Below are 22,593 nucleotides of genomic sequence, written 5' to 3' on the forward strand. Positions count from 1 at the left end.
CTAGCCATATGAAATCAAATTAGGAATCTTAATGAGCCATTTTTTTTGTATTATATTTTACATATATTCATAAAATTAACTGTCATGGTAAGCACATTGTGTAAAATACGAGCAACCCATGTGATTTTTCCAAAAAATGTAATTGTTTTATTTTATCAACTGATGAAAGAAGACATTTGGGTTTTTTATCAAGGAGGTAGAACATTACAGCTAAAGCAGTCTGGGCTCATTTGATACAAGATTCTATCAGAGTAACATTTTAGAGAAAGAAAATGAGAAGGAAGGTGATCAGAAAGCTTTTTAGTATTCAGTAAGAATCATGTACATAGCTGTGTCCTGGTGATTCTGGGGGATATAGTCTTGAAAAAATCTGCAAGATTCCTGGTTTAAGTTTAGCTTCTTTTTTCACATTTTCATAAATAATGGTCATCATCTAGTTATCTAGTTCAAAGTTCTGCCAGCATAGCTAATCAGGCGACAAATGTTCAATATTGCGTTTGTGTCCTTGAATGCATCGCGAGCAAGTGTTTTCAAAGCAGTACAACCCCATGACATTAATATGAACACCGCTTTGTGGCTATTGTGCTAAAAATATGCAAAACAACTCTTACGATCCTTTAATAAACATCTGTTTGAAACTATTGTTCATGGGATGATTCTTATCTATTCAAGTAAAACACACATATGCAAACAGTCACAGATTTGGCTGCGACAGACGGTAGCGAGAGGTTGTCTGTATGTGTGTGTTTGAGTGAGACAGAGAGGGGATATGAAGGGGTTAAGCAGGGAAGTGCTGGAGCCAGAGAGATTGACCCAGACATGACCTGCCTATGAGAACATGGTTTAACCCCTCTTTTGCACACACATACACACATCAAGCAGCTCATCCTGAACTGATGAAGAGATAACAGAGAGATGGCATAACTCACTTTTATTGCTGGAGTGTAATATAATGTGTAACGATACCGTGTTATTTTACAGCCTAGACACCACCAACTTTAAGACTGTTCTCTGAAGTGAAGAGTAGATAATTTGACAAAAACAGTCAAATACAATTAAACTCTTCTGAGCTGTTTGATCCAACCCAACATGCTCATGAGTATATCCTGTAAATTAATGGAAATAGATTGATACTATACAGTTGGAAGCCTCACATTAACTACGTTTGAGATTGCCTTTAAGTAGTTTCTTTGTGATTGAAAAGACAAACAAAAGCTGGAGGCTAAACAGTTTTAGGATATATTTTGTGCAATTTGTTTTTCTCATGGGAAACTGTGTAATTTTAAAGAAAATGTTAAGTTGTACTGTAGTGCTTCATGCAACCATTTGCAAGCAGTCTTACTGTTCAGTGTGACCTCAAACTTACTTTTTGGCATTTAACCAATCAGATACCAACCCATCGCCGCTTTAGGAGCCCATTGGCCGTGAACAGGCTCAAATGAGGCCTATTCATCATCATCAGCCATTAGTTTGGATTGTGTTTAAGATTGTGTGTGTATGTGTGTGGCGGAATGGGGTTGGCAAAAATATGCTAATGTTTATGGGAATTTGAATCAGTGTTAAAATCATTTCCATAATTCTTTGTTTATGGATATAAATGATTTGTAGGTGTGTGTGTGTGTGTGTATGTATATGGGTGTGTATGGTCCAGGTATTACTCGTGTTGTGGGGACCAAAATATGTTAACACATTATAGGGATGTGTCTTCTTTATGGGGAGTTATCCTTAAATTCCCATATTGTAAAGCATTACTTTAAGGTAAAGATTTGTTTTAAAGTTAGATTTAGGTTAAGGTGAGGGTCTGAGTAGGGTTAGGAACGTGGAAGTTGTTGTATGTGTGTGTCTGAACCTTCCTATGTTCAACAACTGTTTATCCGATCTATGTCACACTCTGCGGTTGTATTGCTAGACCCTTCCAAGTGAAGTTCTTTTCATAAAAGGTTCTTAGGATACATTCAAGGACAAACCTTAAATGACTGTCTATGAGTACAGTAGGGCTGGATCGACTCATCGCAATGTCATCATAGACAATAATGCGAAGATGGCACCAATCAAAGCATGGTTTCCTGCAGAGAACGAGCTGCTGTTAATAAAGACCTCGCCCACAATCATCTCAAGTATGAGAGTATTTTAGACAGACCTGACAGTGTTGTGCCCCGTAAGCACTGCAAATTGAAAATGGCTTATTACACCAATACAACAGCTATGCGCAAGCACTTCGGCTGAAAGAATCCTGGCACTCTTTGTCAAGACTGCAAACTGTGTACTTTTTGTCACCATCCAAGCATGATAAAGTATATTAGGATTATCAATGTATGGAACGTGTTCTGTTAGTCGTCACTTAAACATGACTTTGTAATTGTTTTTTCATCGTTCTTATGTACAAAGTAATTCCTGCACTGCTTCTGTTATAGAAATTAAACTTTACACTATCCAAGGGACATCCTCCCACCACTTAATTACATGCATGTTTACAAGATAAAACTCTACTGATTTAGATGAAGCTTCTAAGTTGCAAACATTATTTTTAAAGGTTTGGTTGATATAGTAATGTTAGTAATTGCATCAATTTAATATTGTGTGTGATTTTAACTGAAACATCTGCATTGGTTGATTTAAAATTTAATTCAAGTTGAAGTAACTCAATTAAATTGCCTGGATAGCCTTACTTTTCTTCATTGTAAGTAGAGGATTTCAAGACCCCTGTATCTTTACATGCCTGGACAACGTCAGACAGTTGAGACTGGTAATTAAAAATACTTTTCATTATAGAGGAAAGGTTAATTCTCCAAACTCAGTGTAGTTTGTTGGTTGAACATAATTTTATTTGAAATTGTCATAACTGTTGTGTTAATTTTCACTGATTATACCAGGTGCCAAGCAATCAGCCCATTCCAAACAAACATATTTTGAATGGGTCTGTCTATCTCAGTAAAGGTCAGTGTGTGTGTGTGCTACATGTAATTTTGTGTTTGTCTGTGCATAAGTGACAGTTTTGTGTCCACACACAGTTTACAGTGTATGAGTGTCTTTACATTTTAAGTTGCCTCATTCCAACAGACTAGCTACAGTTTAGAGTCTGCTCCCTTCTCCTACACAAATACTCTCTCTATTTCTATCTTTGATCTCTCTCAGTCTCGTGGATCACATGATCCACAGAGAAGCAGGCGAGTTGTTTATGAGCTGTGGACAAAAAGCATGTCATTGCAGTTGTTGTGTGTGGGGATGTTGCTTTGGTTACGCCTTGGCATCAACATCAGACCTCTCCTCCATAAAATCGCTGGGTTGATGTTGAACCTGTGAACTGTTTGTCTCTGCTCTCTGACTCTTTGTGCTGTTTTGTCTCTTGTGTGAAAAGAGACTAATACTGTTGTATGATTCAGTTTATCTGCTCTAATAGATTTCTTAACCAAAATTACAATAATCTGTTTTATGTATATAATGCTCACAAAATAGGATTAAAAAAATGACCCTATAAATACTCACACACTGGAAACTTTCTTGTAGTCAGAGACGCTTCAACATTCCAGTGGAAACTGTTTCACCTGTTGATCAGATTTCATAGTATTCACCTACTTATAGTTCTTTTTTTGCTAATAATGATAATCAACAGTTGTGTTCATTCCTATTAGTGAGAAATATTATCAGTATGTCTCATTGCAATAAGTTCCATCCCATGCAGTCCCACTATGTGTGTGTGTGTGTGTGTGTGTGTTAGTGTAAATCTTATATATGCTTGTTTACATTTGCAATGCCAGCGATCAAATTTTATTACGTGTCTGGTTAAGATGATCTGATGGGCTCTGATGGGATAAAATCACACACACAGGGTCATGATCAGACTGTCAGTGCTGTAGCTGTTAACTAGCAGATGTTGCTAAAGCTCAGTGTCGTCCTGCTCAGACTGTGATGTGCTGATGTCATGCTGACATGCATATTTAAACCACACTTTACTTTCTCACTGACCCTTCTTGACCATTGCAGGGAAATATTTGAGAAAGATTACTAATACCATAGATATATTTTTTAAAGGTTTAATTTCTATCTTACTCTGTAGTCGTTTTTATTTATATATATATATATATATATTTATATATATATATATATATATATATATATATATATATATATATATATATATATATATATATATATATATATATATATATATATCTCATGTCTTTGTCTGTTTTTATGCACCAGTATCCAATTATCATGCTTTATAAGAAGAAACCGTCAACTACTGCAGTAGTAACTAAGTCCTTATATCTGCTTACAACTCAAAGTTGAATTCTGGGTTTGAATACAGTGTTGCAATAAAAAAAAAAAACTGCATTCTTGACATTAAGATTCGATTTGTATTTTGTTATGTTTCAATTCCTATTTTACTCTTTTGCTTCAAATTACAGCAACCGTCACCTAGAACTTTTTGTCCTTGAGTCACATAGCTTTTTGTGCTGACAGTCATTATCATGATGGGAAAAACAGGCGTGCCAATCAGACCTTTGTCGATGTGATTTGGAATGGGGAAATCAGACAGGGGAAAGCAGATGGTAATCTACCAAGAACGCATGTGTATTTAAACGGTGAGTGCACTGCATCACAGTATCCTCTGCAAATAAAAGAGGGGACTGCGTGTTTTGATCCTGCGCTTCTGTCCTTTTGAACAGCAACTCAATTCAACACTTCCTCCATTATGGTCAGTTCACCTAATGTCAAACTAAAGTGCCAGCTCAGGTGCTTCAGTTTTCTTCAGAATTTTATTGATGCAGTTTCTGTCTTGTACCTCTGTTTACATTTCTACAAAAAAAGAAAATAAAATCAAGTATACAGCAGTGAAAACATGCTTACTTTGAATAATTAGAGGCTACTTCTTGTCAGTTTTTCATGTCTGAAGTCTTGTCCTGCATGTACTTGTCCCAAAAATCATTTCTCCAGGAGAAATCTAGCTGAAAAAATCACCTACTTTGACTTTTGACCCTTTAGACTCACTTGCATGATGTTTAACAGATCAGGTTGCTGCTAAAAGTCAACTGCAACCCACATAGTTAAGTGCTTGGTAGCAAACTTTTTTTCATTTTGATCCCCTCTCTCAACCCGTCCCTCCGTCTTATTTTTCTCTTCACCACCATCTTTGTTTCTCCCACTCTTTTGTCTTTTGCTCGTTCTCCTAAATCCCGTCCTCTTCCATCAGCTGCTCCCTGCTTCACATAGCCAACGCTGAGCTGAGAACTTTTTACAGCGTACATAACATAAACTTGTCATCACGTGTGTCATTGCTTTGTCATCCAGAGTAGAAGCGCTTTTTTTAGGCATAGTCTCATTTACTCTTTACATCTATCTGTTTTTACTTCACTCACTTTTCTTCTCCTCTTTCTCCTTTCCTTCCCCCTTCCTTCCTTCCTTCCTTCCCGTCTTTCTTTCCTCTCTCTGTTTTCCATCCACTGATCCTTCTCTGAAAGGTTCTTATCCATTATTTTTCCTTCACTTGTTTTTTTCACATCATTCTTTCCTAACGACTGGTGTTCTCTCTCTCTCTCTCTCACGCAAATACAGTATTGTCTGGCTTTCACTCTCCTGTTGATCCTTTCATGCACACTCCCAAACTTCCTTGCACATGTTAAACTTGGCTCCATGCTCAGAAAGCTGGAGCAAACCTGCTGAAGGCATGCATCTGTGTATGAGTCTGGACACATATCTTTTCACTAAAGTACTGATTTACATTACCACCATACTGAAAAACTGGTTCATTGCTATGGAAGAGTTTAGTTTTGTCTTTGATCATCATATTATGAAGCTCTGCCGCTCAGTTTTATTGATAGAAATCTAAAAGAAAAACTCTGTCAAATCATCCTCAACGGTAAAAACTTGTTTCTTCTGCTTGTCTCTTTTCTTGTTTCCTTTTTTTTGTTCATTCTACTGTCTTCCTCATTTTCCCCAATTTTTAAACTTGTATTTTTCTCTTTTTAGCTTATTCTTATTTCACCTCTTACTTCATCTCTCCATTCCCCTACCCCTCATCCATCAGGCTTCTCTACACCATCTCTTCCATATTTATCCCTCACTTTTCTCTTTCTCATTTATCAACAGCACATCGTAATCTCTTTTTTCTTTTATCCATCAGTTTAATATATTTCTTTTTCAATTGCATCTCTATTTTTTCTCTTCTCCTCTGTCAGAGCAGTTAATTGTGTTTCCTCAACTGTCTCACAAACAGATTTGAATGCTGTGAGAGCTAGATATACCCCTCATTGTTGTGTATGTGTCTGTGGTATCCATGGTTTCTACTTCAGCAATGTGTCCTAATGAGGCTCCTGTCTCCATAGAGAGTTTTTAATTATCAAGACAGCAGGTAGTTCTTCCTCTAACTGCCCCTTCTTTCCCACAAATCAGAGAGCTCATCCTTGCGTGCGTTTTTTTTTTTTTTTTTTTTATGGAAATATGAAAAGTCCCGCTGATGTTCCCACCCTGATAGCCAGGTGTCCTGCCGTCAGACACACGCACACTCACAAACACACACATACTCAACTCCACAACACAGAAGAGATCAAAATGGCAAATGTCTCAAATCATCTCATGAAAACATACTGCATGAAACTGAAACACACACAAGTGACAGTGGATGGCTTTAAGAGTCTTTGTGAGAAGATGAGGTCATCTGGCCTTTCCTGTTCCTCTGACCATCTATCTCCCCTCCCTTTCCCCACACAGACACCATAAATAACCACACACACACACACACACACACACACACACACACACACACACACACACAAATGAGTGTCCACAGAGAGTAGAAATAGCCGAGATGAATGTGGGAGAGAAATGAAGTGTGAAAGGCAGGTGGAGAATAGAGAGCTGATAAGAGAGGGTGAGTCTGTGATGTCACCTCATATAAAACAAGTGAGAGAGAGGAGATGTGGAAAGTGTCTGAGGTCATTTCCTCGTAACTCACTTCATGCAGCATCAGTTCTGTCTCTTCACATCTCACTAGTAATCCTGGCATAACAGACACTTTAGCAGCTTGAAAGTCATCCTTTTCTGGAGTGTTTATATCCATCTTATGATGAAGCCCACTGATGTTTATGGCACCGTAGAATGATTATTATCTGAAATCTGTCTGAGAATAACTTCAATTTGCTACCACTAGAGATCAAAAGTCAGGGCCACGTGCAAAATAGCACCTCTAGAGCTGGGATTTATTTGTCAAATGTTCAAAGAACCTTAGGTAGGGTTTTCTCGTTAAACCCACGTGTCCTGATGAATAGTCTACACTGTTTATTCAGCCGCTACAACCCTGTCTCTCAAAAGCTATGCTCATTTACAGCTAATTAGCAAATAGCATTTGTATGAAACATAATCCCCTTTCAATCAACATATCAAGAAGATATTTGTTATATATGCAGGCAGTTTCCAACAGTACAGAATGTTCTTTCTGATAAAAGTCTGCAAAACATTTGTTGTCATTGGTCTTTTTTATATATTTTATTTCATTATCCACACAGGTTCACCCAAACATGATTATTGTAATCTGTGTTGGATTATGTTTAGGTTTTGGAATAATATTAAAAAAAGAAGCATTTTTTGAATCAATCAGTTACAGGTATGGTTCTTAAATATTTTAAAATTACAGTCTTTCCCCAACTGTAACCTTTACTGATTCAAAGGTAATAACCAGAAGGATATAGGACTTGAACCATGTCTGCCAATGTCAAAAAAACTGCTGTGGTTTGTGTGCCTAACCATCCACCCCAACCTCCTCCCCGTGACTCCTGTGAAATGCAAGGGATGTCACATGTCACAGATGAGAAAAAATAATTTTCCAATTAACATTTTTATATGCTATGAAATTAAACTAGCTGCGTATTAGATTTTAAAGGATATGAGAATATTATGCATACTGTATAAAGTTCACACGCACGCACGCACGCACGCACACACACACACACACACTTCACTTCTCTGCCAAGCACCATCTAAATGTAATGCTGCAGTTAGTTTTGCAGGTAGGAAGCCTGGGATAAATGGACCACATCTCCTTCTCCTCAGTGTGTGTGTTCAGTTTAAGATTTATTATCTACTGCCATTTATAAAATAAACAAGCTCTCATGTAAGTAGTATGAATTTGGATTTTTGAAGTACATCAAGTCCAAAACGTACCTACAACTTGAATAACTGTCCTCTCAAACTGATTTATAGCATGAAATAGATTTTCAGTTTCATTTTACTGGTAGATGTGCCCACCAAGTTCCTGCTTATTTAACAAAGCTGGGTTTTTTTTTAATTATTTGTGTTTACTGTTATCTCTGTTGAGTAGAAGACATGTCGTAAATGCTAAATTAGAAAAAAGTTTACAGTAAATGTTAAATTTGTAAATCTGAATTTGTGTTGAGATCATAAATTTATGACTTTGTCCAACATAGACAATGTTATCTGATAGGATGACAGGAGTTTTGACCTGTTGACTATTGTTGGCTCACTGTAAGCCTAACCGTTAATGTTTCATTGTTCCGAACAGGAAAGAGATGGAAAACAACCATGTTAAACACAATACTTAACACATTGCAAGGTGTGTGCATGTGTGTCTGTGCACACCCATGTGCGAGTGTGATTGCGAGGCCACAGGGTTGAGACCCTGCTAAAGTTTAGCAGATTTATTGCAAGTGGGATTAAAAAAAAAAAAGTTCTACGCTGGAAAATAAGTAATATGATCTCTATGTCTCTCTCCCACTCTCTCTCTCTCCAGGACACACTGTCATCTTTGTTCCCATTGTACCAAAGCAAATATACACTCTGTGTTTTGCCAGCACCACAACACACATACGCACTCACACGTCGCAGAGTATTCATTCATTCTCTTTCATGCGTCAGAAAAAATTCACTGTCTTATAGTGATATTTGCCCAACAGATTTTTGCACACATGCGCACACACTTTTAAGTACCAACATCCTTTCACACAAGCCCTTAACAAACAATGCTAAACCTCTAGCTCATAAATAATCAGCACTGCCAAACTTTGTGTGTGTGTGTGTGTGTGTGTGTGTGTGTGCGTGCGTGCGTGCGTGCGTGCGTGTGTGCTGCATCAACATGGTATGTAGTTGTGCCCTGGCTCTCAACCAATGACTATGTCCTATCAGGATTAGCTTGGAATGCATACACTTCCTCCCCTGGTCTGTCTTTCTCTTCTTCAGCCTCCCTCAGTCTCCCTCATCCTCCTCTGCTTCTCTCTCTTCTCCATGCACATGTCTTTAGTCAGACATGGTTTTTGGATCATCGGCACCTTTCTACTAAAGCACAACTGCATAATTACATAAAAGAGGATACATTTTTGAGTGCACCTCAGTCAGATAGACCCATTTCCATTGTTGTACATACCATTTGTGGTGTTATCATCAGGCATCATTCCCATACATATGAGCCTGTAAGGACTTTTCTCACCTTGTAGTAGGCTCAGATTATACCACATTATCACCCAGTTTAATATTGAGTGTGATTTTGCATATACAGAGGAACAAAAGTCCACATTTGGAGATTGAAGAGTTTGTTTTTGTTTTGTTTCTTTTCAGCCAAGAAACTTGAGTTTGAATCCTGTCTCAAACCATTATTGTAGTATCACTTCTCTAGTTCTCAACAAAAGTCACATTTTGACTTGTGTTTTCACTCATTGTTTATTTACTCTGTGTTTATTTGCATTTTTAGTCAGAGTTTGGTTCAGTTTAGGCAACAAAACTACTCGGTTAGGTTAAAAAGGGATCATGGTTTGGGTTAAAATACACACTGTTGCCATGTTTACCTGATGTTACAAAGCTTTATTTTGCATGTTTCCATGGTGATGACTTCACCAGCGATTTTACATGCAATTACTCACACAACTACAAGGGATTGCCTACATTTTCAGGGTTACTTTCTGTTTGTCAGTGATCAAAACTGATGGTAGTGCACCTTCTGGACAATATGAAAGTGAAGGAGGTTGCTACTGGTCTATATGCAAGGAGATGATGTGCAATGATAATGATCATTTATGGGATGATAACATCGGAATCCGGTGTTTAGAAAAGAGAGATGATGACCGTGTCCAGGAGGCACTTACCATAGTTTAGCATTGCTTAAAAACTGAAAGCAGGTGGAAACTAAAATCCAGGGTTCTTTGCATAGCTCAAAATATTCCTATGCAACACCTCTTACGCCCACTTATTAACAAATATCTTATTTCTTTATTTTGTACACAAGCAGGGATGTAAAAATAGCAATTACTGTTGCCTGCAACTTCAAAATAATGGCGAGGGTTATACAATGGATTACTGTTCACTAAGAAATAGTTGCATCTCAAAGTCCCATAAGTGAAACTTGTTATTTTACATTGCTGTTTGTTTACAGATTAACTGTTTTGTACAATGTAACTCCATACTAAAGGAACATGCATGAAAATATCTGTCCCTTTATTTTTTCTCGAGAGGAAAAATAGATCTCCCAAATATTCTACAATTTTAACATGTACAGTAGATCTATTTGCTGCACAAGCACAATAATTATTTCACACATATAGGAGATGAATGTACTGCACAGACAAGCACAACGTTATGGTTTTTCATTAATCAGCCAAACTATAACCAGACTGTGTTTACTTTGAATTTCTCAGTGTGTTAAACAAATATTAGGAGCCATAAGGCATTTACACACACAGGTTTGGCTTTTTTAGAGGAAACTCTTCTCTTCCTCTGACTGAGGATGTGACCACAGGGAGCATAACCTCTTCCCCTTGGTGTGATGTAGTGTATGTCCAAGGTTTGTGTGTATATGTGTCTGAGAGAGAGCCCCATAAAGACTGCTGGGATGATTTCCTCTTCTCTGTAAGCACAGTTTCTCTCCCATGACCACCTCCTCTACCTGGAGACCTCTCTGTCTTTTTACCTGCCTGCAGTTCTGTGTTTGTGTATGTCTGCCTTTATGTCTTCAGTTCACTGCCGTCTTTGCTCATTAGACCTCGTCCTGATCTGAATGTGATGTTCTTAGAAACTATGGAATTGACAAACTATATTGAAATTAAAGAGACAAATTTGAGTTTTATGTGCCGTAATAATTTTATGGTTATATTGTCGGAATCAACTGCATTACCATGTTGTGCAACTGCAAATGTTAAAGCACAGTTGGCATCAGTCAATATGCCTCAAAAGAAGTAGCCTGACAATTTTGGAAACTTTGTAAAGCTTCTCTGAATGGCGACACTTAAAGTAGGGACAAGCTTTTATAGAGATTGTTAATGGGTCATGATAATTGTTCAAATGAGGCCAGAAACTCACACTTTCCAACAGTCTTTCCTCAAAGGCATTCATGGTGTTGTACTCAGATGTGTATATGGAAAGTGACAGAAGCTTATGTAGCTGCTTTACAAGCTACTAAACTTAATTTAACACAACAGCCATATTAACCACCTATAGTCTATAGAGTATGGAAACTATATGCAATATTGAACTCTGTCAACTTTTTACATAGAATGTAGAAGACCATGTATCCAGTATTAGTCTACTAAGCCGTAAATGCAAAACCTTTTAGACCAGTAATTGCGAAAGGTATTTACCATGGATTTAACTCATGTCGTAATTTGTCTTTAAATTTATTTCCAGTTACGAAACCATGAACCAAAATATCTGCCAAGTTTGAAAAGGTCAGGGAATTAGAATGTCACAGATGATGTGACAAGGATAGTTGAAGGCAGCATACCAACAGTCTCAGAGTGTGACGAGGCTCATTATAACCCTGCACACTCGCAAATTCTGAATGCTCATTTGCAACAAGCCAACCAGTCCCCCTCCTGAGCACCTGGACTTCCACTTATTTGGGTTCTAGTTGACCCTTATTCTTCTTGTTTTCTTCTCAAACTGCTTCATAGACTCATTCAATTCTTGTTTAAATGGCACCTTTCCTATTCTACTCAGTACAAAAGCTTTGCTATTCACACACACACATGCACACAGGGTCAGAGATAAATGGTGTCATTAAACATGGGTGCTGAAGACTTCCTGGCCTCTCATACATACAACCCACTGAGCCCTGAGAGTGTGTGCTCATATAATTCACTATGCTGGACACACTAAAGTACACACCCTCGCCACACCGTGTTTGCGTATTCATACATTTTACCATATCCCATGCACTCACACACTCACACACACACTGGTGGCCATCCATCACATCCATGAATGGACCATTTATAGCCGGTGGTGAAAGACAGACGGGGTGAGAGAGAGACAGGCAGTGTGAGTGTTTTGTAAAAGAAGCAGAAATCTTGTATGATGCAAGAGACAAAAAAGTTTTAAATTAATCAGATTTAAATGTAGGTGTTGCATGTTTCAATCTAATCAGCACCCTAATCATGCCTTAGTGTTGTGTTGATATGATGGTTATGTATTAGCTTGTAGTGTAAACCCCTGTGGCTGTATTGTTCGTGTTTGGACAGATGATAATGTATTTTTATATGCATTCCAGTCAATCATTCAGGGTGAAAATATCACTCCTCTGTTGCAGTTTTAAGCATCAACAAGTCTCACTCCACCATAGATATGTGCAGTGCAGAACTGCCGCTAGAATATGTAATAATGGATAAATAGTATATGACTGGAAAACAACATGCAGTAATGAAAAGGTTTTGGTGTTTGTTTTTGCTGTGTTTGTTATACTAGTGGTGTTATCTAACGCCTGAGAAAGATGTATTGAACAAAGTGGGATCCTGCCACTTTGACTACTCTTTTACATTAGCTTGCTACATCTTAACAGCATGATAGAAATGATCTCTGATGGAAAATGACAGAAAGGAAATGTAAAAGTAAGATAAAACTACACACCATATTTCTTGTCTTTGAAATTTTGACAGACGATTAGATTAGATTTTAATTTCTTGCGTTTAAGAAACCTGAAATTGCTGCTAAATGTGGATAAGCTGACCTGCCGCAGTGTGTTAAACTTGTCCTATGTGTACCATCACCCTGGTATCTTATCAGTAATTTCATTTTAGCTCTTCTGAACTCTCTTTATCATCGCCTACTTGGCAGCTGTTTTACTTTAAACCCTTACTTGGTTACTTCATCTATTAGTTTGCATGGTCTGCTGTCAAACTGTGATGTGTTTCTCTGATCAGAAACACATTGTACAATGAGTGAAAATATCATTCGGAGCTCAAATAATATGTAGCTGAACCATTTTTTTTTCTACTTTTTTTGAAAGACTGGTGAATGATCACTGGCTCGTTTGATCATTTGTCTTCTTGCAGCATGAAACCCACCAAGGTTTGGGTATTTGAAGAGATAAAATTGGCTGAAAATCTGTTTCAAACATAGCATATTAGACAGCAGAGCACTAAAATCACATTCATATGAACTGACTCTATAAACCACTGTACATATTAACCACAGGGCAGTGTGTCGAGTGAGTTAGGAGGGGGATCAGCTTCAAAGCCACCTCAGTCCTCACAACTTATCCATCTCCATCTGGGAGTGTGATGGCAGTATAAATACATGGCTCTCTTTACACCACATTCATGTGTCTGTGCGTGCATTGATACATTAATGCATACATGTATGATACTTTATCTAGATTTATGTATTCCGCATTGCGCACATGCATGGCCCTTTTCAACTTTTATTTATGTTAAACACACACACATACACACACACAGCGCAGAGATGGTGGTTTTCTACATTTTCATCTCCCAATAGTTCAAATGTAAGATGTGAGGTTGTGAGAGTTCAGAGCAGAGGCAGCACTGTATGCAGCTCTGTTTATTTTTTATGTCACACACTTCAATAGAGCCCTATCAATGAAGTCAGGATTTGACAGAGGCCATGTGCTTCTTGTATAAAATCAGACACACGTTCCTACATTCCTATTTTTCATGTGTTTATAATTGTATAAAATGTTTAATAGGATCTCCTGTTTCAAATGCGACCACCAAGTCAGATTTCTAAAGTATTTCCAAATCTGTATCCATAAGAGTGATACAGTACCATAGCAGAAGTAACAGTACTGCATCGTAAAAATGTAGTAGTGAGTCAGCGTGCCAAAATTAAGGACATTTCTATAAATGATATCAAAGTGCAGCAGCTCTGTTTACTCAAAAGAAATCACCACTTGTCCAGTATCATTCTTTCTGAAGAATAGTAAGTAGTTACATGAAGTACATAAATTGTGGAATAAAACCCTCTTGAATAACCTTATTGGATTGTGTTACAAAGGTCACAATTAAAGGTACTGTGTGGAATTTTCTTGTGAACAAATTTAAATTCAGTTTTGTTCACCGAAATGCACTGTGGAAATCTGTGACCAAACATGTCGGGTGCATTTCTTTCATCATAAAACATACACAAAACCGTTTTTGGAGTATTTTCAATCTAGCATCGGTGACATTTATATTTACAAACCTACAAATCTACTTCTTGTCTACCTTTGGTGGTGCATTTCTGCATATCATGTCACATTACCACCTTTAAACTGGAAAAGTAGTGCGACACCCTATGGGATCCACCTATATGAAAACAGATAGTCAAAAACCACACTAGGGACCTTTACTTTTTTTGTTCTGCCTCTGTATGCCCTCATTGGTCAGCATATATTTGTAAAAGAGCACAGTGACACAGTATATCAACTAAACTGATAATTAATGATAGAAAATGTTTCTCTTTTATGTAGAGACAACTTGTGTGTCACTTCCTCCTCCTTTTTGATGAGCTAATGCAACAGCACTGTGGGACTCAGATAAAACAACACCTGCCTTCAACCCCCACTAAATACACACACACACACTCACACATATTCGTTGTGACTACACAAAAAGTCCCTGTCTGCCTTTGTTAACTGCAGGACAGAGACCTGCTGATGTGAGAGGCTGCACATAAATGTGTGTTCCTACTGGTGCTATACGCATGTTAACACATCAGTTCTGCTCACATTTTACATAAGTATATACCATTTTAAATATAACTTAATGCTATATTAGAACCACTGCAATATTGTTCTGCGCAAAAATATGGCCTTGTTGTGATGAATAAAGTGATGTTAAATTAGACATTGTGCAAGCAAGCAACTAAATCTTACACGAGGCCCTTTCCACAAAAAGTACTCACACCTCATAATTTCAGATGCACATTCACTTTGTATTTGTACTCATTCACACTCACACATACCAACACACACACTTGCACACTGTGCAAGTGGCAGGCCACTAAATTGATAGAGAGAGAACAAACAGAGTGTTGTTTTCTTTAGAAAAGTGTCACAACCTTCATTTATCTTCGCTGCCCGCAACACACACACACTTCATTTTTACCACTGTTCAGACACTGCTTGTTTTCTTTGAGTTTTCACACAGACAAACATTCACTCAAATGCCCCATAAGTCTTATTTTGTACACACACACACACACACACACAAAGACAGCAGTATTCTCTCACACACTCAGTCACACACAGCCGTAGCTCAGAGCCTCGTCACACGTGTGGACATGACTATGGACTTTTTTGCTGTCGACACTCGCATACTCAGCCACACACACTCCAAAGTGAAGTGTGTGAGATAAGGTGTGCCGTGAGGCTGCGCTATCTCTTTTGTCAGCACTGCCTTTAACACCATCTTCCTCCTCTTCCTCTCCTCCCACCAGTAAAAATATCCTTGCAGGAGTCTTCGAGAAACTCTGGTTGAATTCTCTCATGTTTCTTCACGCAAGATATAAAGTCTTCTAGCTTTGCCGAAAATTTGTCTTGCAGCGTGTTGTGAAACTGTATGTTCAAACAATGACACACTAGCTGGTAATGTTGATTTGCATGCTGGTTCTGTAACTACATTTGGGCCTGTCCTGACTTTAGTCAGTGAGGGTGGCTTCTGCAATCTAACATGTGATGTAGCCTGTGCAGTAGGCCGACATATACCCTCCCAGAGACGTACCCACATGTCACGGTAATGCAGACCACAAGTACTGAGAAGATACTGCTTCTGGGGTGCAAAATTTAATACTTTGCCACTGGCTATAATTGTAACTGGCCTGCTCATAATGCAGATCCAATTGGCAGCATTCTGCCAATATAGCTACATGCTGTTTTCTCATTTTCAGAGCTCAGCCAGGCCATGTTTAGATTCTCTCTTTTATGTGTTGCAGTAATTTTAGTGCAAGTAGTTGCTGTTTAAGGTTTAGCTCCAATTTATTTCACAGTGATGCCAGTAGACCAGTGCACAAGTATAAATGCTTTCAACAGCAATAGCCACTTAGAATATGATTCAACATAAAAGTATGAATACGGATTTGTTAGTGAAGCAAAATGAGTGCTACTGTTTACCACATTACTTGTGTGAGGCAGTACCACCTAGATTGGTTCATTTGTTTGTACATTCTCAGATACTTTGGTTCTTCACACAGTGTTTTCAGTCTTTACTGAGTCTTTGATGGGAACCAGACTTGTAGCTGTTTGTCACTTCATAAGTGGAAACTCCAAAGTGGTATATTTTTACTTTTTATTACATGTGTCCCATAAAAGTAAAGACAATTGCCAGTGTCACTGCACAACAGCACAGCATATTTTCATCTGTGTTATGTTCATTTTAAAGCATTGTAGCTGTTGCTTTGTTGAGGTGTAAATGTTCCAAAATGTTGGCTGCAGAGAGAAGCACTGGATTCAAAAAATAAGTCATGGTTTCGAAGCATAACTTGATTTGTTTAAGATTCAATGCCAATTTCTTCCAACATCACCTCTTGTATTTAAATCTATAAGAATTTACACTAGTGTTACAAATATTTATATATTTGTGTATTTTTGTAGGCTAGCACGTGTTTAATGTGTTTTCTTCCTCACTGACAGTATTAAATGTATATTGTAATAATAGTCATTATCAATCAAAATGAAAAAAGAAAAAAATGACAATATTTTTGGCCATATCTCCCAGGAGGTCTCCTATGGAGGACTGTTTAATAGAAGGGCTGAGATTCTCCACACAGTCTACCAGTACATATGTGAGAATGCTAAAATTAAAGCTTAATTACAGATTAAAGTCAGTGTTCATTTGAAATCCAAAGTATGTCCCTGTCAAAATGCATTCCCTGGTATATTATCAAACCGTGAATCTTCAGTTGATGACTCATATTCGGTGTAAGAGCAGCCCCACTGGGTGCCAGCCCATGTCAAGTTGACAGTATGTGTTTGTTCCCACAATTCCACATGCTTCCTGCTTCCTGTTTAGCTCCCAACCTTATCTCAAACTATAAATTTAGGACTCTGTGTGAGACCGTGTGTATTTTGGTTTGTTCCTCACTTGATTAGATTAGCTAAGGTAAAAAACAAATAATTTGTCAAATCCAAACAAGGCAAACAATGAGCTCACTAGTGCACAGTGTTTGGCTCACAACAGCCGATGTGATCCTTTGTAAAAGGTTTGTGAGGAATTCCAAGAGTGTTGTGTATTTTTTTGTACAGTGCATGTAAGTGTATTTTGGGGTATGTGTGTATGTATGTGAGGTGTTGTGAAATGATAGGATGCACCACTCAGTAGATGATGATTATGATGAGTATCTTCAGCCCCAAAGAGGACAGGCAGACTGCCAAACACTTCCCTCTACAATTAGACTGCACTGACCACAACACACACACACACATACACACACACACACACACACACATGGAGCTACACACCCTGGATATGTGCTGTAGTTATTTTTAAAAAATCCGAAATCCTCACTTGTAATATAAATACATTGTCACTGACAAGCATAGATGCACATCTGAGGTCTGATTTTGATTCACTGCGCTGTCTCTTTGTACAGTTAACCAAAAACTTGATGGCAGCTTAGATTTCTTAGAGGATGAGGGTGGCACACTACTCTATTCTTTTCTTATTATCAATAGTTTCTATGAATAGAATGAAACCAGCAATAGCACAGAGAAATAACATATATCAGGCTTTGGATGTCCAGACACTATGCAAGCTGGACCAACCCATTGTTGGTTTTGGCCTTTTCACAAGATTTGTTGATAATTACAAAACTATGGAATATTGCCAGCCCTATTCTTTACTTTAGCAGCTAGGGTCATGCAGTAGACAATTAAAATGCACATTAAATGCAATATAATCAGCAGATTTAAAATTTGAGTTGGTCAGGTAATTTGGGCATGAGCAACTTCGGACATGAACACCCTCAACTAATGATCAGTGAGTGAGTATTTTCAAAGGTATGTATGTGTAGCATTGTGAACGAACGTTTACATGCACCTGTAAAAACCATTTATAATATAGCAGTCTTGAGTTCTAAATGACTGTCACTATTAGTTTTCAATGACAGAATGATTCATACACGTGTCTTTGTCACAAAAATGAATCATTCACTTTGGTTCTCTCATAGAATTATTGTAGGTCTTCTGGAAATCTACTGGGTCAAAAATATACATACAGCAATGCTAATATTTGTTTAAACATCCCTTGGCCATATTCATCTCAACTAGGTGCTTTTGGTAGCCATCTACAACCTTCTGATTGTATCTTTGACCACTCTTAGGTGCAGTTCAACTAAATTTGTTGGCTTTCTGACAGACTTGATTCTTCAGCACAGTTCACATGTTTTTCATAGGGTTTAAGTCAGTACCATAGAGGAGACCAGTCTGAAACCTTAATTCTGGAATGGACTGTGAGTTGTGTGCATTAACGTTGTTTGTACACGGTGAGTGTGTATGTGTATGTGTGTGTGTGTGGAATGCAGCCTGCCACCAGAGCTCAGATTTACTGGCGGAAGCACACTGCCAAGAACAGGAGTGGTCAGATTAATCACTTGTCTGTGTGTTTACAGTTGGAACCATTGTAGAGGTTGCTGTTGGATGCATAACTGCTATATAATATCTGAATTAGTTGGATATTCTATTAAGTTTAAAGACATCTTTCACAAATATTCTTCAAACCAAAATTGTATATTACAACAACAACAGCTTGACTTTTCCATTATTAATTTTATGACAATATGGATTGTCGTTGATTATTTTGTCAGCATGTCACTTTGCTGCATGCAGAAGTTTTAGTATCTGTGTGTAAATGTTCTGCACATGTAATTTTTTTTGTAATAGAAGGGATTAATTTGGATTGAGATGTGATGTAGTCACAATGCAAAAAATACAAAAGTGTGCAAATGTGATATACCATAGATTCTCTCCCATCCTGCTCTACCATCAGGTAAACATCTGATCAGTCCGAAATTTATTCTGCACCTCAAAAATAACCTCAAACATAGAGTTGTATTCACGGAAAATACTCTCTACTTTTAGTGTCTGAAAGTTTTACACAATACGTATGGACGGTACCTTTGTAAATATATAGTTTTTGGTTAGAAGTCTGCACAACCATAGATACCAAAACTACCTGAAGAAAATGAAATTCACTTAATGTCCTGTTTTTGTAGATGCTTCTTCTTGTAGATGAAGGCAACATGAGGCTTCAGCTCCAAACTCAGGCAGTATAAAAGTTAAAGCGTGTGTGTATGTGTGTGTGTGTGTGTGTGTGTGTGTGTGTGTGTGTGTGTGTGTGTGTGTGTGTGTGTGTGTGTGTGTGTGTGTGTGTGTGTGTGTGTGTGTGTGTGGGTGTGTGGGTGTGGTTGACTTGCTTTGAATGTGTATCTAAACCAAAAGTGAGCACATGCTGTAGTTATCCATCCACCACGATCCTGTGTGTGTGTGTGTTTGTGTGGTTGTGCGTGCGTGCTGATGAGCAGTCTATTTTGCTGGATCACTTAAGCACACACTCTGATTCCACCCAGTCACACCTGTGGTAACAGGAAATTTGATGAATTTGCCAAAGATGTGGAGATTGTAAACGCACAGTTTGACCTTTTCTCTTTCTTTCACTCCCCTTCTCACTCTCATTTCCAGTATTTTTCATCTCAATCTTTTTGCCTGACATATTTTTCTCTTTTTCTCTTGGTTTTTCTGTGTTAAGTTACTGTTTATGCAAAATAAAATCAACTGTTTGCTGCTGTCAATTTTTTGGATTTTATGAACACAGGTACTGAAAATGTTTGTTTCATTAAAATGCTGCGCAGCTTCTAAGAACAAAGCAAAATGAGATGTAGATGGTTGTATTAGGGCTGAATGCTATGCAAAAATAAATTATTTTGCAATTATTTTAAAAGATATTGCTACTGCAATATGAGTAAAGTTTTTTGTACGAATAGACAGTCTTTTCCACTGAAAAAAATAGAAAAAATGATGATATGATTTTGCTGAGGCCTGTACCAAACAAGCATGCATCCTTATGTGATTTGTAGGCCGGGGTGTCTATGTTGCACCACATCTATGCAACGTTTTGCCTTAATCAAAATAATTCACACAACTGCACACAGTTAAATTTCTTGTGACACAAAAATGAAAAAAAAATTGCAGTAAAAAAAGCTGCTTATTAAAGTTGTAACATTCTGATTGTATGATTCTGATATTATTAGAATTAACAACTTTAGATGATTTTCACAGTCCTTTTTACTAATTACTAGAATCTACAGTACAACTATTTCAAGTGTACCCTGTAAACATATATTGTTGTTTCTTATCTCTATTAATATGCATGTTACAAAGAAGCAGACACTGCCCACTTCAGTTTTTTTGGAGTTTTTTTCTTCATATTAACATGCTTAAAACCAGGTGAATGGAAACAAACCTGACAGATGCAGCTTCAAAAAATAGACTGAAGCTGTTTTAACTCTCTGCCTCGATGAACATGCTTGCTTTCAAAAGCATAAAATCTTAAAGACTCCTCATCTCTTGAAAAAAATAGTAAAGTTGACTGAAACTGTGAGATAATTAATTACGAATAACTACTTTTAACTAGCTTGTTAGGTTTAGTATTTTAGTGAGCTACAATGTCCCTGCTTGTGTTTAGAGTCTGGCTCTGGCTTACAGCAGTGGCCGTGTTGTCGGCTGTTAGGAGCTGTGATTACAGGACTGCAGCAACAATTTACATACAACTGAGAGTTTACTGGTGTGGGCGAGAGGGCAAGATAGCAGGATAGAGAGAGAGCAAAGGGAGGAGGAGAGAGGGGAGAAGGAGGAGGCAACTGAAAATGAAGCGTGAAAGTAAAGAGGGAGTAAAGTTACTGTGTGATTACACAGTAGAGGTTGTTTACTACCTGTGTTGGAGTGTGTGTTTGTGTGTGTGCATGTGGCCTCCCCCACACACTGCCTCCATGGTGATGAGAACGCCATCACAGTGTTAGAACATAACACTGGAAATAGGACTGTTGAACATTATAATGTCTTTTTTGTCAGGCTTTATGTGTGACTTTTTCCACCTGTAACATTTTGGGATTATTCTGCTGTTGAAGAAAAAAAAGAAAGAAAATGCCAGTCAAATTGCCATGCATAAGTTTGTCATGTTAGTGCAGCTTGACCACAACGTCAGATTAATTTGAGAGAACTTTTTCCTTCTGGTGTGTGTGTGTAAGTGTGTGTGTGTGTGTGTGGGATAACATGTCATTAAAATAACTGAGTAATTCTGAAATTATATTAAGCATCACTCGAAGGATGTTTGTGGAATTAATTTTGTGTGTTTGTGTTGTTTGTGAAAGAGCTCCATGTGTTTCTCATCACAACTTTTCCACCAGTTAATGCAGTGGAATAAAGTGTGTTTGCAGTAAAATTTTGTGTGTTTGTGTGCTGTGTGGTTTACTAATGATGGGCAAATCTCTTGGACATAAATCTGGCAACCTTAATACCACACACTGATGCACACAAATACACAGTGTGAAGGATGACTGGACACTCACATTATGGTGTTGCACTGTTAGTGTGTCATTTATGATGTTTTATTGAGCTGTTCAGAAATGACAACTGTGGAAAAACATTAAATTAATATGCAGTAGGACAAAAACAGATTTTTATAATGTGTCATTTGACTTTTCCTGAGAAAAAACACATTTTTATGGTATTAATCTACTTAGCAGGCCAGCTGAGAGTACAGTACTTTAAAATTTGTTGACAGGTTTCTATTGTTTGTTGTTATTGTAAATCTGAACAATTATTTAGAGTAAACTTCCAAGGAAATTAAGATCATATAAATTGCACTGCCAATGGCAATATAATTTAGGCTGCAGTTCATGATTGTTTCAATTATTAATCATTGCAAAGTATCTGCCATGCTTTTTTGCTAGTAAATCAATTAATTGTTAGGTCTAACGGAAATAAATGTATGTCATCATAATTCTTAGGTCATGTCTGTAATTTGCTTGTTGTTTGGTTATTAACAGTCTCGGACGTAGAAATACTCAGTCTGAAATTAGAAAAAACTGAGATTAGCAACAAATCCTACTTTTGTAACCTGAAACTGGCAATTGTTTAGCTCAGAAATGAATTATTAAAAAGTGATCACTTATCAAAATTGTGGTTATTTGTTTTTGTTTTTCCTAATATTGTGTATTTATTGTCAGTACAGGGGGATGAAAGTTTAAAAATCATAGAGGTTTGCTTAAAAGTCTGATGCATGAAATCAAAAGTAGAGGAGAGGTTTTATTCTGAGATTTTTATTTTTATTACCATCCTTTTTTTGTGTGTGGTAGAGATGGTGAAGGAGAATGCACTGACTCCCC

At 37.5% G+C, this 22,593-nt stretch overlaps 1 protein-coding gene across 2 annotated transcripts in view; it reads left to right on the forward strand.

Moving 5' to 3' along the window:
* The window catches only part of bbs9 (Bardet-Biedl syndrome 9), a 179,320-nt gene that overhangs the window by 142,279 nt on the left and 14,448 nt on the right, over nucleotides 1–22,593 (forward strand). The gene's annotated exons all lie outside the window — the stretch shown is intronic.

Source organism: Amphiprion ocellaris, chromosome 9 (assembly GCF_022539595.1).
Source record: "Amphiprion ocellaris isolate individual 3 ecotype Okinawa chromosome 9, ASM2253959v1, whole genome shotgun sequence".
Taxonomy (NCBI): Eukaryota; Metazoa; Chordata; class Actinopteri; family Pomacentridae; genus Amphiprion; species Amphiprion ocellaris.